Source organism: Ornithodoros turicata, unplaced genomic scaffold, assembly GCF_037126465.1.
Source record: "Ornithodoros turicata isolate Travis unplaced genomic scaffold, ASM3712646v1 ctg00000911.1, whole genome shotgun sequence".
Lineage (NCBI taxonomy): Eukaryota > Metazoa > Arthropoda > Arachnida > Ixodida > Argasidae > Ornithodoros > Ornithodoros turicata.
This window is the reverse complement of record NW_026999415.1, coordinates 79,601-97,127: the sequence shown is the minus strand read 5'-3', so window position 1 is coordinate 97,127 and position 17,527 is coordinate 79,601. Positions and strand designations below refer to the sequence as shown.

The 17,527-nt window shown below is 45.7% G+C and overlaps 2 long non-coding RNA genes across 3 annotated transcripts in view; one reads left to right on the top strand and one right to left on the bottom strand.

The window, feature by feature from the left end:
* LOC135375638 (uncharacterized) overlaps positions 1-17,527 on the top strand; it is a 97,313-nt gene that overhangs the window by 43,221 nt on the left and 36,565 nt on the right. Inside the window, exon 1 of one of the 2 annotated variants that reach the window (XR_010417311.1) lies at positions 14,730-14,748. The exons of the other annotated variant lie outside the window; for it this stretch is intronic. This is a non-coding gene — a long non-coding RNA (uncharacterized LOC135375638). Of the gene's footprint in view, positions 1-14,729; positions 14,749-17,527 lie in introns of those variants that run through there. 2 annotated transcript variants of the gene reach the window in all.
* On the bottom strand, positions 14,243-16,141 carry LOC135375637 (uncharacterized). The gene is made up of 4 exons (XR_010417308.1): positions 16,058-16,141; positions 15,438-15,510; positions 14,651-14,698; positions 14,243-14,581 (listed from the first exon to the last, which is right to left on the bottom strand). It is a non-coding gene; the product is annotated as an uncharacterized LOC135375637 (long non-coding RNA).

Below are 17,527 nucleotides of genomic sequence, written 5' to 3'. Positions count from 1 at the left end.
GATGCAGAAGGGAAGAAATTCCAGTAAAGAAATATGAAGCGAAGTGTCTCAGAAGGAGAGCCGCCCATATTTCGAACAGAGACTCTTCTTCTTCTGGGCAGTTCTTCTGTTCTTATTCTTCATGAGCGAGATGGGGAATTAGGCTCACACACACCGTAGGACATGTCCTAGGGCCTCGTAGTAGACAAGGACACGTGTTTCGAGGGGACACAAGTTATAGTTATGGTCAGCTTCTGCAAGGATGGGATGTGCGCTTAGTTTTTATGACAGGTACTTTTGCGGACTGAAACTACCCGAGTAGCGCACAATATTGGTCCAATATTGGCAATGTCCCGGCTTCATTGGGCCTATGGAGGGCCAATCAAGGCAATGAAGAGCTAATAAGTGATGTTATTTTGGCTCATCAGCAAATTCACACAAATGAACAAATAACGCACGACATGTTAGAAAATGACCAGCATGTCATTGTTATTGAGGTTTGAAGCAATGTCGCCCATAAGATTACTTTCTGGAATTGCTTAGTTAACAATGACGCTTCGCTGGCTTACATTGGTCTATAATCAAAATAAATTGTCGATGTAGCCAGCTTTCAACCACTGGTTGTAATTTAATTTTCCAAAGACACGTTATGCAAACAGAAAAACCAGAATACTATTGCTAAAATTTAACTTGCGTTCCTGCGAAGTATTCTGGCAACAACTATTTCTTACTGTTTTTGGTCGATATGTTCTCAGTGATGGGTAGTTCTGTAGGACTACTTGAATCCCAGACCGAGCGAGATCCTACTATCTCACCACCGCGTGCCACCCATGGCAGTGTTTCAGTATCTACAGAGATAAATATAAGAAAAAAGCCGAAAGAAAACAATAATGCATTGTGCCGTGATGCCTTCCCGTTGTCGTGCTGCCATTCAAACCAATTAAAACTAGACCGGAGTGGCAGTTACTATAGCTACAGGGCATTCGTATTCTTCATTGGCTCACCACGGGCTTGCAACATTGGACCAATATTGGCAGTTTCATTGGCGTATTACCAGACCTTTGTTGCACGGCCTATACACTGGACCAACGTGACTTATATTGGCTGCCAATCTTGGACCGATACGTGACCAATTATGGTGTGCTGTTTGCAGAGTTATCTTTACAGTTACCAAATTAAGTCTTCGAAGGCATCTTGTGCTTGCACCACATCACTGTTGGGATATATTGTCGAAAAGGAATGAACTTGAATTCGCTTTTTGAGATGATTCCCAAAGTCGGTAGGGATGCTGATTGCGATGTGGTTGTACACCACGTTACTCCGTTAAGCGCTCGCTCCCGAAGAGTGAGAGGCTTATGCACTCGCCGGTCTACACTCGGCGGTTACTGACGGACAAATCAACGCTCTAGCCAACCCACGATTCCCTCGACAATACTTAGTTCGACCCAGGGCGATCAGCACTCGTTAGAGCACGATGGTGTAATCGTCAAAGGAGTGACTCAGGGTACAACGATAACAATCCAACACAACGCTTTACTCAATCTTACAAAATTAAAAAGAAACAACCGATGAATGCTTCAACACAGATATTAATTATAACTAAATAATACAAGGTGCAATGCTCATTAAGAAGACATTATCTACGTGGAAATAGCCTTAACACAATTTCAACAGGGTGACAGAGAATTTCAAAGTCTTAGCTGTTTTGCACAGAAGGTCCGAATGTCCCTTGTCAGAAAGGTGCTGTGATGAGTCGGGTCGCGCGGCGGGGGTCCTTTTCGGTCTGTGGTCTCTGCAGTTTCTTGCACGACGCACCCAAACAAAGGAACTCGCCGACGTCTCCCCTCGAGGACTGACGCTGCCGCACAAGCTTGTTTCCAAACCACGACTGACGTTTCTTGGTCTCGCTCCAGGTCTGGTTCACCATTCGTTTTGCTTGTTATGTTCTTTTTCTCAAGTCCCGGGAAGGAGGAATTCCAGACTTTCAGACGCACACACACTCGGTGGTGTCACTTGACACCTGCGACCACACGGCCAGGGGTTCGCTGCCCTTCCCAATGTTCGGTCCCCAGACGTAAACACTAACTGCTTTTCGCAGGAAAAAGGCCATTTCGACGTCTAGACAAAGTACATGATGTAAAAAAACAAATGCAGCTCTCGGCTACCGTACTTTTGGCTACATAGTCCATGCTCGAAAAAGTTCCCGAAATGCGCCGGAATCACGGATTTGTGACACTGCCCCCTTTTCAAGAATGTTGACGGGTTAACATTTCAAACCTTACAATAGACGAGATTCCGACGGTATAATAACCCAAACGTTCGACTGAACAACTTGGAACATCAAAAACTCAACAGATGAACATATGAGCACAAATCGAGCAACAAAATGGAGTAACATTTCGATCGGCTGTGTATGCAGCGCACGCTTTACTTATTCCACCCATATGCCCATGCATATACAATTGGCATGAAGTATAATAAAAACGTTACATGGGTACGTAAACAGATTACAGTTAAGAAGCCATGCATAACTCATGCATATCGACATCATGAATAGTGCCCTCATCAGGTTCTACTTAAGTAGTCGGCACCGACATTATCTTTGCCCTTGATGCCCTCGACTTTGAAATCATACTCTTGCACAGCTAGTGCCCAACGGAGCACTCGACTATTCATGTACTTGGCGCTGTCAAGGTATCTAAGCGGCTGATGATCAGTTTGAATAACGAACTGGGTCCCATACAGAAATATGTGTCTGATTGCCCAGACAATAGCTCTTTCTCAATGGTTGAGTACGCCCGCTCTCTGTCTAATAATTTTCTACTGGCATACCCTACTGGGTCGGAACCCCGTTGAAGTAGAACCGCGCCTGTGTCAGAGGCGTCTGTTCGAAGGATGAACTGCTTCGTGAAATCGGGCAACTGCGAAATGGGTGCCTCAGCAAGATGCGCTTTGAGCGTACAGAACGACCGTTCCTGCTCCCCATTTTACGTGGGTTTTCTCTCGTTTCTTTGTCAGGTCTGACAGTGGCGCAGCAATCGACGAATAGTTAGGGATGAATTGTCGATAATAGCCAGTCAGTCCTAAAAACGACCGGACCTGCATCTTCGTCTTCGGCCTCAGTGCATTCTCGATTTTTTCCAATGTAGCTGAGATGTGGCTTTGTTTCCCGTGACCAATCTTGTGGCCCAAGAATGACAACTCAGTGAACCCATTTTCGCACTTTGTTGGTCGTACCGTTAGCCCTGCTTCTCTAATCTTCCTGAAAATTTCGTTCAGGGTCTGAACGTGTTCTTCCCACGTATCAGTCGCGATGAGTACGTCATCGTAGTAATGTTGCACATTGGGGATTCCCTGCAGCACTTCTCGCATGAGTTTTGCAAATACCGCTGGTGCTGTCTTCAAACCGAACGGCATGTACCTGAACTGATACAGGCCACTTGGTGTCGAAAATGCGGTTTTTGGTTTTGACTGCTCATTGAGGGGTATCTGCCAATATCCCTTGGCAAGGTCGAGTTTAGTGAAATATACGCGAGAGCCAACCTCTGCAATTAGGCAATCCGACCTGGGAATGGGCTCTTCGTCTGCAACGAGGATGTCGTTGAGTCTTCGGAAATCAATGCACACCCTGTTTGATCCGTCGGATTTCTTTACGATCAAAACTGGAGAATGGTAGGGAGAGTTGGACTTTTCAATAATTCCAAGCTGAAGCATTCCCTCCAACTCCCTCTCAACCTCACCTCGTACAGCGAACGGAAGGGGATATTGCTTGACGTGCACCGGACAGTCTGTTGCCGTCTGTAAGTTGCATTCCACCAAATTAGTGGAGCCGGGCAAGTCGGAAAATATTTCTTGATACGTCGTCGTTAGGTTTCGCACGTCACTTCTCTGCTGTGTGCTTAGCTCCTCACCGACGATTATATCTCGGCAATCTTCTCTCGTTGCTCCTAACGTAGTAGGAACCTCCACGTCGACGTCCACGTGGTCTTCGCACTCATCCCTCGCAGCCACTGATGCCAACATGGCGTTTACTTGTGTCGCTGGTTCTCTTTATTCATACTTCTTCAGAATGTTCGCATGAAACAGCTTCTTTTTTTGTCCGAGGTCGATAACATAGTCAGCTTCTCCCTTCTTTTCAATTATTTTGAAGGGTCCTTTCCATTGCATCATTAATTTATTTCCTTCCGGCGGAAGTAACAGTAGGGCTTCGTCTCCAACCTGGAGCTGTCGGTCTCTGCTTCTCGTGTCATAATACTTCTTGTATCGCTGCGACGCGTTCTCCAGCTCCTCGTGGGCGATTTGATAAGTCTCTTCGAGCTTGTTACGCAGATCCAATACATGCTGATACGTCGTCTTCACCTCTTCATCAATCTGTGCTCCGCCCCACAGCTGTTTCAAAATCGCCAACGGCCCCTTCATCTTTCGGCCGTACAAAAGCTCAAATGGGGAAAATCCCAGGCTTGCCTGTGGCACCTCCCTATATGCAAATAAAAGGGGTGACAAATAGCGATCCCAGTCCCGTGGGCGCTCATGGCACATTCGCTTCAGCATCTTCTTCAATGTTCCATTGAACTTCTCTACGAGTCCGTTGGCCATCGGGTGGTATGGTGTTGTGGTGAGCTGGCGAACTGATAGCAGCCGACTGATCTCCCTCATCAGGTCGGAAGTGAAGTTAGACCCCCTGTCGCTGAGTATTTCATCTGGCAATCCAACCCGGGAAAATATGTTCAGTAGAGCTTCAGCTACTCTTTCTGTTTCGATGCTTGGCAAAGCAGCGGCTTCCGGAAATCTGGTAGCATAGTCGACGAGAGTAAGTATGTAGCGATTGCCCCCTTCCGACGGTGGTTTTATCGGTCCGACGATATCGATGGCCACTCTTTTCAATGGAGTGTCGATGATAGGCATTTTCCCTAGTGGCAAAGGTCGCGTCCTGCCCTTGTCACTGGTTCTCTGGCAAATGTCGCACGTTCGGACAAACCTTTTCACGTCTGACTGCAGTCCTGGCCAGTAAAATTCTGTCATAATTCTCTCGGCCGTGCGTTTTGCCCCTTGATGTCCGGCCATTATTCCATTGTGTGCCAAGTCCAAGACCGTAAGCCTGAATTTTTGAGGTACCATTAGCTGAATTGTTGTCTCCCCACTAAACGATTTATACTTCCGATGAAGCAAATCGTTTTCCTCAAAAAATAGGTAGCTGCCCTGACGCCGGTTCTTGCTTTGGAATTGTTTTCTGATGGAAGCAAAAAACTTTTGCAAAGTCGGGTCGGCCTTTTGCTCTTTACCGAAATCTTCGGTCACTATGCCCTCGCTTAGGAGTGGACTTCTCAACTGCCGGAAATCTTGCCTCTGCTTTCTGGACTGTTGTCGCGTAGTTACCGCAAGAATCTTAGGAGGGATTTCTTGCTGGCCACCTCCCACGCTCTGTGTATTCCCTTCTAGTTCGGGAAAGTCTTGTTCCTTTGAACCAGTGTCTTCTGCATTGTTAGGTTCGGTTTCCCAGTGTGGGTCTTCTTCCTCAACGCGTCGCATTCCGGGCACATTCCCAAGTATAACGTCAAATAAAGGATCCTCCATGCATCCTGCCTCAAGCTCCCCCGTGTAGTACGGTGACTGAATGTGAACGGTGGCAACAGGTAACATTCTGACCTTGCGATCAAGTAGGAACACAGTCATCGTCCTTCCCGTCAGCTGCTCGGGCGTAATCAGAGCTTTGTTAACGATGGCCGTGTTACACCCTGTATCTCGGAGAATTTTGACGCGTTTGCCGTCTATAATGCCTTCCACAACCGGCAAGTTATTCTCCTCTGGTGGACGTTTGTCCTTTGACACAACGTGTACCACGGGCACCTTCTCCCCGCTCTTGAGTTCAACATATCCTCCCTGAACGCATGTGGACACCGAATTTTCAGTTCCATCCTTCTTTGCAGTATTTGTACTTCTGCACTCCGAGCTCTTGTACCCACGACGTCCACACCTGTAGCCAATTATGTCTGAGGCTCCTCTAGGTACATTTGTACGACAATTAGAGGCCTTGTGGCCGAGCCCATTGCAGATCAGGCATCGCTGTCGCTGTGCGCCTTTCCCATCGGCTCCGGTTTTTCCCGACACGGGAGCAACTTGCTTCTACGGAACTCCCCTTTCGCTAGTTTTCTTCCCTAGGGTTGTACGCCCCTGCGCGTTCATGAACTGGTCCGCTAACTCGGATAAGTCTTTTCTGCTTCCTCTCTTTGATGAACAGCTTCGGGTCGCATCTCTCTAAAAACCTTTCGCGGATCATCAGTTCTTTGAGTATTCTTTCTTTGTTCCTGCTAGCTGCAACCATCTTTCCCAGTAGTTATCTAGCCTAGCGAGGTACTGACCCGCCGTTTCCCCATCTACGGGTGGTGCGGCTTGGAACTTGCCACGAAAACCGTCTTCCGTCAAACGGAATCTACTCAGCAAGGCCTCTTTCAGCTTCGCCTAGTCGTTGCAATCGCTTGCTGGTAACCTCCCAAACACGCTCAAAGCTTCTCCGCTAAGGCACATACTCAATGCCGCTGCCCATTGCTCCTTGGGCCACTTCTGACCATCGGCTATTCGTTCAAAACGCATCAAATATGCATCTTTCTCTTCGTCATACGCTGACATCAACTGATGGGGACTAATTCCCTGAAACTGAGACGATGGCGGAACCGTCTGTCCTTCGTCCGACCCACTCACTTGGGGGGAACCTTTTTCGGAAAGCCGCCAGCTTCATTTCCAAAATTTCTCTCTCTCTTTCGTGCGCCTCCTTTTCTCTTTCGTGTGCTTCTATAGCCTTGGCTTCGGCCTCCCTCATGCGCTCTCGTTCTAGAGCCCACTCCTCGCGCTCTCTAGTCCTCTCCTGAATTATCCATTCCTGAAGCTCACGCCCTTGCAGTCCAAGCTTCTCGCCTATCTCAACTAATTTGCCGATCTCCACGACCATACCTGATAACAGCACTTCTGACAACAACCTCAATCATTCAATATCCAGAGACCACACCTCCAACAGACTACACCATGCATCGCCACCTAAGTCCTGTCGCGGACGCCATTTTTGTTAGAATATATTGTCGATTGGGAATGAACTTGAATTCGCGTTTTGAGATGATTCCCAAAATCGGTAGGGATGCTGATTGCGATGTGGTTGTACACCACGTTACTCCGTTAAGCGCTCGGTCCCGAAGACTGAGAGGCTTATGCACTCGCCGGTCTACACTCGGCGGTTACTGACGGACAAATCAACACTCTAGCCAACCCACGATTCCCTCGACAATACTTAGTTCGACCCAGGGCGATCAGCACTCGTTAGAGCACGATGGTGTAATCGTCAAAGGAGTGACTCAGGGTACAACGATAACAATCCAACACAACGTTTTACTCAATCTTGCAAAATTAAAAAGAAACAACCGATGAATGCTTCAACACAGATATTAATTATAACTAAATAATACAAGGTGCAATGCTCATTAAGAAGACATTATCTACGTGGAAATGGCCTTAACACAATTTCAACAGGGTGACAGAGAATTTCAAAGTCTTAGCTGTTTTGCACAGAAGGTCCGAAGGTCCGTTGTCAGAAAGGTGCTGTGATGAGTCGGGCGGGGGTCCTTTTCGGTCTGGATTGTATCTCATTACGGCCGAAGTCTCATTACGGCCGATGTCTCAATACGGCCGAAAGTCTCAATACGGCCGATAATCCTTTAATCCCCAAGTGTCTCATTACGGCCAAGGTCTCAATACGGCCGAAGGCAGTCTCATTACGGCCGAAGATGTCTCATAACGGCCAAATGTGTATTGTAACCTGCATTGATATGCAATGTCGCAGCCAGGTATGGATATATATTCAGCAGGGTATAAGCCATGCACTGTGCCCTTAGGGCCCTTATCATATTTATATACACATATTGCGAGACAAACGGTATGTTATCATACCACAGCACAATGCAACATATTGTGTAATGTGTACTCCCACAAGGTAGTGTTGATGTTGCTGTGAAGCAGGCAACTATGTGGAGTTAGCTACTTGCAGAGAGCTAGATGAATATTGGCTTTGTTGTGACGCTTTTGGAGCCATCCTATACAGTCACTGGCCAAGACGGAACACCTATCTCAGTCGATGTCAGTTTATTTCCATTCGCTTCTTGCTTCTGGAATCAGTAAACCTGCAAGAAGCGAAGAGCAACCATGAATAGGCTAGAATATATATAAAAAAAAAAAAACAACAAGCATTTGTCTCTACATGGCTGGTTTTAATGTGCACAAGCTGCACATGTGTTGATACGTGTCTGTTATTTCATACAAGGTTAACATAAATGTTCATCTAGACAAAAGAATGACAAGCCTTAAAAATGTGACTTCCAGGTAAACACAGAGCATGACCATGATATGAATATAGGTTCAGTAGTTCATTCCCTTAATGGAAACATGTGAATATCAAATAGTGATACATTACAATTCATGAAATGATGCATGCATAACTTTCCATTTCTGGTTTCTTTTTTTATAAAAGTAGTGCACGAATTAACATTCGTGCACTACTACAAAATTTCTCACTTCAGAACAGAACCTTATGATGATCTTAACCGCTCACCTCTTCGGCCAGGACTCCCTGGGCAGCAACGTCCTATTAGCCATGTTGTTGTTTTTCTTTTTCGGAATCCTCCGTGCAGCCACATACCATGCCTGGAATGGAAAACCAGCTATAAATAACAATGTATTTGAATGACTTCCTCTTGAAGTATTTATTCTAATCAGATATGCTTTTGTGCCTAGTATGGTGCGCGAAGGCACATAAGTACAACATTTGCAGACGTTCGACGTAAGCAGTTCAAGGAGATCAATTCAAGTACGCCGACTTGCGCTTTTATTGTTGAAGAAATACGACGACAAATCTTAACAAATTAAATATGGCTCACAATGATACGAGTAAATGCTGCTGTACGGTGATGCATTGTCGGTATCTTATCGTCTTCGAATAAATTTGTTGTTCCTAAACGCGCAACCAACTAGAAACGGCGGAAACCTACGAACAGATACCGAGTTACATCTATGACAGGCACTTCGGCTGTTTTGATTCATTTAAATTACTCGTATGAGAATCCAACTATGTGTGGACAGCACACTACTAAGCCAGACAATCTACGGAAGCATTACTTACCAGAATTCCTGCTAGACTTGGTCTTGCTCAACACTGCGCGATATACGTTGGGGCTGTGGCGATTCATTCAACTCGATTTTTACCGGAACAACACGCGCTGCTCGAAAGACAACGACGGAAAATAGAGAGCGGCTATAAAGTCCGCTAATTTGCACATTACAGCACTACATATCGATATATGAACACGTTGTAAACAGCAACCACTCGCTCACACATGATGATGATGATGATGATGTTGTTGGCTCTGCCCTTTGTATCGGGCGGACAACGCTTAGTTAAGCGCGTCCTAGCCGAAGATAATAACTAGTCACGGAGTTGTCGGCTTCTGTCCCACCAAAGTTCCAGTCTCCTCTTCGTCGTATTCGTCTCATTTTTTTCCATTCCACAAGAAACGAGGTACCCAACGTTGCTAGACACCATCCGAACCGAACTCCAAAGTGAGAGTAGCAAAACAACAAAATGTCAAAACACGAAAGGAAGAGTATTGATCCCCCCTCCGTCTATAGCATGCAAAACGTGATTTGTGCTGAGATGAACATATATGTTCATGACGCGAATAATTTTCACTTTTCACTGATCCAAAGGAGGTCACGTGGGATTGCTTGACGCTTGCGAAATTAACAGCAATGAAAATGGCGAAACGAAACTTGTGAATCGTGCATTTGCTCTTCATGGTAGCTGCCAGAAAATCGAATCAAACTTATGGGACACTGGATTACAGGTATGTTGGCATCTTTTTCATTCCTGCATATCATTTCACATTACACTATACGTGAATACATGGTGTCATGTCTCACGATGCTGGGGAAGTAGTTGCATGGGGAAGTGTGCATGGTTCTAGACTTTTAATTTTCGATCGCGTAATCGAAATATCGGCACCTCCCGCATTGTGGCTTGCATGTGACCGACCAAGTGCTGTTCCCTTACTAGCGCTTCCTACAAACGACAAAACGAAACATGTGGGAATGTATATTTTTGATTACTCATATATAACAAGAAAATGTATCGTTTTCAGGTTGCTGCCACTACTCCATGTGCCCGCAATTGTCTTGCGTGTATGATTACACTAACGACCTTGCCGACCACGGCGGAAGTGTTTTGCGTACACGCGTTTCAGCATGAAGCCTGCAGGTAACATCTGATGCTTACCCTTCGGATATTATGAATTTACATATTGTAGCTTAGAGGAATTCCGAATGCCCAGAGTGACACACACTTATAACATTGTGACATCAGTGCAGTGGCATAAGCTCTAATGTAGTGCCCCACGAAAATGAACGAGGGGCAGCGGTTTATCCAGAATCCCAAGCATGAGAGGGGTGTTGGAAAAAATTGTGGGGGGAGGTCATCATTATAGTTACGTCATTACAGCTTAACATATCATTACAGACGTATCTGAAGCTGAAATCGCAAGGTCACCCCCTGTAGGGGGTGCACAGGCAAAAAAGTTAGGGGGGTCTGGATAAAGCACTGACGAGGGGGACTCCTCCAGTCAAGCCTCATAAAACACCTCCTGAAATATTTTCCTTGCTATGCAGCTGCATCATTATGACGCAATTGTCATTGTTGTCCATAATTCTTGAATATGTTTTGAATATATGGAAAAAAGTCTGCTTGACAGCATATGTCTTATGGTCATCATCAAACAAGAGCATATGTCATTTTGTTCAGTGCCTTATGTACTTTTCAGGTGGACGTAAATTGTAGAAGGCAGCTAGTGGGGGCAGGGGCGGATCCAGGGAAGATCCTCGGGGGGGGGGGGGGCACTAAAAAAAAAGAGAGGAGACGGGGGGGGGTCGCCATGTAAGACGGCGAGCTGCTGCGCTTTCATTTCACACCAGAACTTTATTTATGATCTACAAGGCGCACGCGGGATTGGCGGGAGGACGGCGCGTGCGGCAGGAAAAAATCTGCCGGAATAGGGGGTAGAGGTATATCTCGCCCCCCCCCCTGGATCCGCCCCTGACTGGGGGAGAAGATCATTGATCATAGGTCATGTGGCTCCTGGAGCTCCCAGTGGGCTCCCTTGTGGAGTACCTTTTCAGAACACACACACACACACACAGTTTGCTCACAGAACCAACGAGTAGGATGTTGCTTGAATAATGAGAGAAAATGGAGTAACACATACAAATATCGCGTGATACATATGACAATAAAAACAGATTTCACGAGGGATGCATGAAACACTGTCGCAATATTGTGTGCATGAACCATTGTGTGCGACACAAGCCGTGGGGGCACACCGCCTCGGACACATTTTGGGAAGCATGAAATATATACAGAGCTAATATGGTGGATGCTTCTTTTTTCTTTTTGGCCGTTATGAGACATCTTCGGCCGTAATGAGATTACCTTCGGCCATATTGAGACTTTGGCCGTAACGAGACACTTGGGGATTAAAGGATTTTCGGCCGTAATAAGACTTTCGGCCGTAACGAGACTTCGGCCGTAATGCGATGTTACCCTGCCGCTTCCTCCCGTTCTCTGCGGCACGATGACGCCAAAAACAAAATAAGGAGCCTTCTACGAGGCTTTTTGCTTTTCTTTCTGAGTGTGGTGTAATACGTGTATTTATGGTGATCGCCTGGTACGGAAAGGTATCCGTTAATGGGACATGGGTGGGGCGGAGGGTGACGTAAAGAGCTCCCGCATCGGGTGACGCGTGCCCTGGCGACGCCACTGGCCCCATCCCCGGCGGCCCTGGTCACAGTACAAACAACTGACCGGCAACAAGTTGAGAAACTGCGACACTTGTCCTAACAATTCCTTCGAGTCCCACGCGGCGAGATGTAGTACACTCACCGTTTCCTACAGTTTCCTCGTGATGTCTGGAGACTACTCGCATGAAATGTGGGGAGCTCGGTAAACGGGTACGGATTAACCAGCTCAGCATTACTCCTCCTTATATTTTGCAACGTCTGCAACCTGGGTCGTGGACTCTTGGACTCCCCGCAAGGCGATCTCCACCGCTGCGCCTTTTGTCTTTCCGTCAAGTTTCCCAGCGCCGCATTTGGAAGCTAGCGGTGGTGATGCTCATCGGTCCTCTTATTGCTTCCTCAATTTCTGCAATACTTCGTACTTCAGCTTGCCTTAGTTTTTTTTTTATTTGTACAAGCAGTGAATGTCCTACTGGATGCTTCTTTTTAAAGTTGATTAACACGTACGGGGAGATATATTTATTAGAAGAATGAAAAAAAAAAAACGGGGAGGATGAAACACAGCATGTTATATTAGACAGAAAAAAAAGAACAAAAAAGCGCGTTCCTTACTACGTATTTCAAGGAGGAGAAGAAGAAGTAGAAAGAAACAAGGCTGGCAAAGTGTGAAATACGAAGCGACGCCGTGCAAAACTATGCGATAACCTCATAACTGCGGTTTCTCGTTTCCTGTTGTTGTACTTTCCGATACGTTCCCCATTCAAAATAGGAAGAAAGAAAGAAGGGTATGGAAAAGGGGTAACTTCTATGGCTGCAACCTACGTCAAAATAGCATCTGATAAAGCGTGTAAAAAGGGGTGGTAAATGAAATTATCACTTATCCAGATTGCTACAGAAAGGTGTACGCCCCTGTGGCTCACCGAATCAGAAGCGGGAAAACGTGCTAGGCGTTGAAGTTCTGTTTTGAGAGTGAGGTAGCAGCTAGAACTTTGCAACCTTTTAGGCACAACATATAGTGACAACTATTCCCTTCACCCATTTTTGTAAGAGTGTAGGGAGAAAAATTAACGGTCTCCCTTGTGGTGCAACGAGAGATAACATATCAACGTGGAACAAAAAGCTGGGATAATTTTAAATTGGGAGTTTATGGTTTTCAGGTTCGGGTCAAATGTGGGAGCATAACTGCAATGAGTTATCATGTAATGCTAGAGGAGAGGACAACGCGCTGTGGTGTTTGGCCTAAGAACAACTATTTTGGCGACAGAATGCGTTTTAGGCAGATTCTTTCCCTGAAATCAAGCAACTGTGTCAAGAGACTGCACCGCTCATACGGTGTATCTCCATGGGCGCAGACAAAAGCTCACCGGACAAACGCTTACGCTCGTAACTTTGAAGGCGAACATAAGGTCACCGTTTTACTCGCTTCTTGTTTTCCAGCTGCTTTATTTATTGCACTGCACTATTTATTTATTGCTGCTTTATTGGCCACCAATAAAAATATTTAAGACGGGTCAATCGAAGCCTCTTACATATTTGACACGTTGCGGAGTGGGTCAGTTCATGTAGAATATGCACCCCTCGAGATTGACCAAGGTTTAGGTCATGGGAGACTCTTACGTTATTTGGACGTGTGGCAGTGGGTCAGTTCATGTAGACTGTGCACCCGTGGAGAGTGGCGAAGGTTTTGTCAGGAGAGCCTTTTATGTATTTCACACGATGGGGATTGGGTGACTTCATGCAGAATATGCACCCGTCGAGACTGACCAAGGTTAGGTCAGGTGAAGGCTCTCTTTGTCAGCCTTCACGGGTGCATATCCTACATCGGCCGGCCCACACGCCAACTTGTGAAATAGATAAAAGGCACTGCTTACGTCATATATACATACGTCATATATATATACGGGTATATACGTCAGATATACGGGTGCATATTCCACATAAACTCAAACACTCCCCAACGTGTGTAATACCTAATAGGTAATCCTGGCCTGACCTTGGTCAGTCTCGACGGGCGCATATTCAACATGAACCGGCTCACACCCCAATTTGTGAAATAGGCACTCCTTAGATAACATGGTCAGTCTCGACGGTTGCGCCGCGTCGCCAAGTGAGAAATGGCCCTTGCTACGCTCAGGATAATCGTTGTTCAGAATATGATATTGTCCTCTTACCAGTAGATTTGTTCTTTTTCGAGATTTGCGCGTGTTTTTCCGGGACGATCTGGATGTATACGATAATTCCTAGAAAAAGGCTCCACTCTTCTGTGAACCGATAAATGTAGCGTTCGGAAAAATGGTCGATGGCGAGAGTGTTACGCAGTAAAGTTGGGCTTTCAGACTGCACGTGTTGTTATCGCTGCACGGCGTGCAGTTGTGCAGGCGCACGGGATCCCATGTAAATGCAGTTGTACAGGAAATCGAAAGAGAAATAAACGAACGCAATGTCTGCTGCTTAGTACAATTTATTGCCCTCAAAAGTTCCCGCCACCTATGACCATGTTAGTAAAAGAAAAGACCAGGGTCTCTTATTTCATATACGTGCAATTGATCGTTTCGTTGTTAAGGGTTGCCGGTCAGCCACGTTGTTCATCCTTGGACGGAGCATGTCTTACACTTGCTTGCCGATGTGCAACTGTTCCCAGTGCAAGCGACATCAATACAAAGGCATAGCGACGCATCGGCGCATTTCATACATCCGCTCGCCTTTGTGCAACTTCTGCTAGGGCAATCGGAATCGGAAACGATCGGAAGACAAGCGCAGAGGTCGACTGCAACTTGACGACCTGCAAAGGGAAAAGTCCTCACAATGATGGATATACGGTAACATAGTTAGTAATTCCAAAGGAACTTACGTTCAAGCTCGTGTCCTTCAGGTGCAGCTTCACTGGCGACAAATACACCTTAAAAAGAAAGGGAAATTTTGAGTTTCTCGCACTCTCAAGTTCCCCAGGTGAGCTGTTGCGTCACGCGCTTTCGTCAGCTTGTTACGCGTCCTGAGCACCTGTTCACGTGACTACCTCATCTCTCTAAACGAGTTACCGAATAACGAGGAAAGCCTTCGTGTAGAAAACTTTTTGCTCTCTTAGGGCGAAGGACATGTTCAAGGAAAAAGGAAATGATAGGGGGGTGTATATCACCGTTTTTCAGTGGGTTCGCAATAAGTCTCAACCTAACTCAAGCTGAATTATCCTGGAGCAATCTGCTAGGGGTAAAAGACGGGGACAAAAACCGTAGTTCGGAACCCGCCAGTGTTTCCAACACCGTGTGTTCTTTTCAGTGGTTCACCCAGAATTCCAAGCGTGGATGAGTGTTGGAAAAAGTGGGTGGGGGTGCGTCATTATCATAGTCACGTTATCATAACATATCATCACTGACATGTATCTAAACCAGAAATCGTAAGGGCACCCCCTGTAGGGGATACACAGGTCAAAAAGTTAGGGGGTGTCACTGAACATTTGGGCGGTGTTAGGGGGGTGCAGGAGGTCTTGATAAATTACTGGTTCTTGTGCTATCCTAGGACATCTCCTCCGGCTATAGTAGAATAATTGTCAGTTGAAAACAATCGCAGCTCTCATAATGAAGCTTTTGGTTTGATCAAACTTTCACAGTATCCTATATTAGATCCCATATTAGTATTACCAAAGAGGAGGACGAAGACAACAGTAAAACGTAGAGGCGTCATTGTGTCCACGAAGAGATCGTTGAAACTTTCCTGGAGAAAGAGAATAAAAGAACTTGTTTGTTTGAAGTCCTCAGAAATAGTTTTGCTAGAAACCTCACTTCCTCCGATACAGCCATGTGTAGTTTCAACGAAAGTGAAAAATGATGAAAGAAATATTAAACACGTATGTGTTTGTCCTTCGATATATGTGTTCCAGCCTCAGAACATGACTTGCGAGTTTCGCATCTGAAGTTAGGGTTCTAAAACTTTGACGTTGACGTTGAAAATACGCTTTTCGCCTGTTGTGCTTTTCTGATGATAAATGGACACTATTACAGGAGTCTTTTTTCCAACGCCCTCGCTTTTCAGAGTCATCTTTGAGTCGAGATATTTTGAGGGAGGAACAGACCGACGTCTTATCATATCACAAACGTGGTAGGGTTAGAACTGTGCCAAAGGAGTCGTGGTTATGAAGTGATTAGATGTATTGAATTGCATTGCACCACATAATAATCAACGCAAAGCAATGCAAACAGCAAACCATGCTATGTAGTACAGGAAGTAATAAAGAGCGGTTATCTCTCAAAGAAGTGCTTACCTGTATAGAGAGGATACTGCAGATGTGTGTAGACTACAGAAACTGCCTGGCTTTTATAGGACACTCCATACAGGCGTACGTGATTCCTTTGTCCTTCATAAATCTCTGTACGTGGACCGTTCCAGTAGGTTTTTAATGAGATTTCTGAAAAGTCCTCGACGAGAATTGACTTTCCAGTAAGTACCTTGTACATGGCATTTCCTTTGCAAGCACGCGTTCACAGCCACATGTGCACGTGGGATATAAACAAAATTCGACGCCAACCGTAATTAAGATTATGGCCATGACCGAGATAGGGATTCAGATTATACAGAGCGTGGAAACTGTTGTGTGGTGCATGGATTCGCAGAATACGCAATTAACACGTACACGAACAAAAAAAAGGAGGGATGACACACAGCCACGTGAACGCAACATGTTAGAAAAAAAAGACGCGTGTTGCTTACTACGTATTCCAAAGAGGAGAAGAAAAAGTAGAAAGAAACAAGGATGGCAAAGTGTAAAATACGAAGCGACGCCGTGCAAAACTATGCGGTAACCTCCTGACTGAGGTTTCTCGTTTCCTGTTGTTGTACTTTCCGCTGCATTCCCCATTCAAGTTAGGGAGAAGAAAGAAAGAAGGGTGTGAAAAGGGGGTAACTTCTATAGTTGACACCGACGTCAACATGGCGTCTAATAAAGGGTGTAAAAAGTGGTGGTAAATGAAATCATCATTTATCCAAATTACTACCGGAAGGCGTACGCCTCCGTGGCTGACCGAATCAGAAGCGGGAAAACCTGCTACGCGTGGAAGTTCTGTTTTGAGAGTCACATAGCACATAGAACTTTGCAACCTTTTAGGCACAACATATAGTGACAACTATTACCTTCTAACAGGTGTAACTGCTCTACACATTTTTCTAAGAGTGTAGGAAGACAAATTAACGGCGCAACGAGAGATAACATATCAACGTGGAAGAAAATGCTGGGATAACTTTAAATTCGGAGTTTATGGTTTTCAGGTTCGGGTCAAATGTGGGAGCATAACTGCAATGAGTTATCATGTAATGCTAGAGTAGAGGACAACGTGCTGTGGTGTTTGGCTTAAGAACAACTATTTTGGCTACACAATGCGTTTTGGTCAGATTCTTTCCCTGAAATCAGACAACTTTCTCGAGGGACTGCACCACTCGTACGGTGTACCTCCCTGGGCGCAGACAAAAGCTCACCGGACAAACGCTTACGCTCGTAACTCTCAAGGCGAACATAAGGTCACCGTTTTACTTGCTTCTTGTTTTCCAGCTGCTTTATTTATACACTGGCCACTAATAAAAATATTTAAGACAGGTCAATCGAAGCCCCTTACATATTTGACACGTTGGAGAGTGGGTGTGACTGTAGGTTAGTTCATGTAGAATATGCACGCACGGAGATTGACCAAGGTTATGTTACGGGAGTCTTTAACGTTTTTGATGCGTTGCGGGGCGGGTC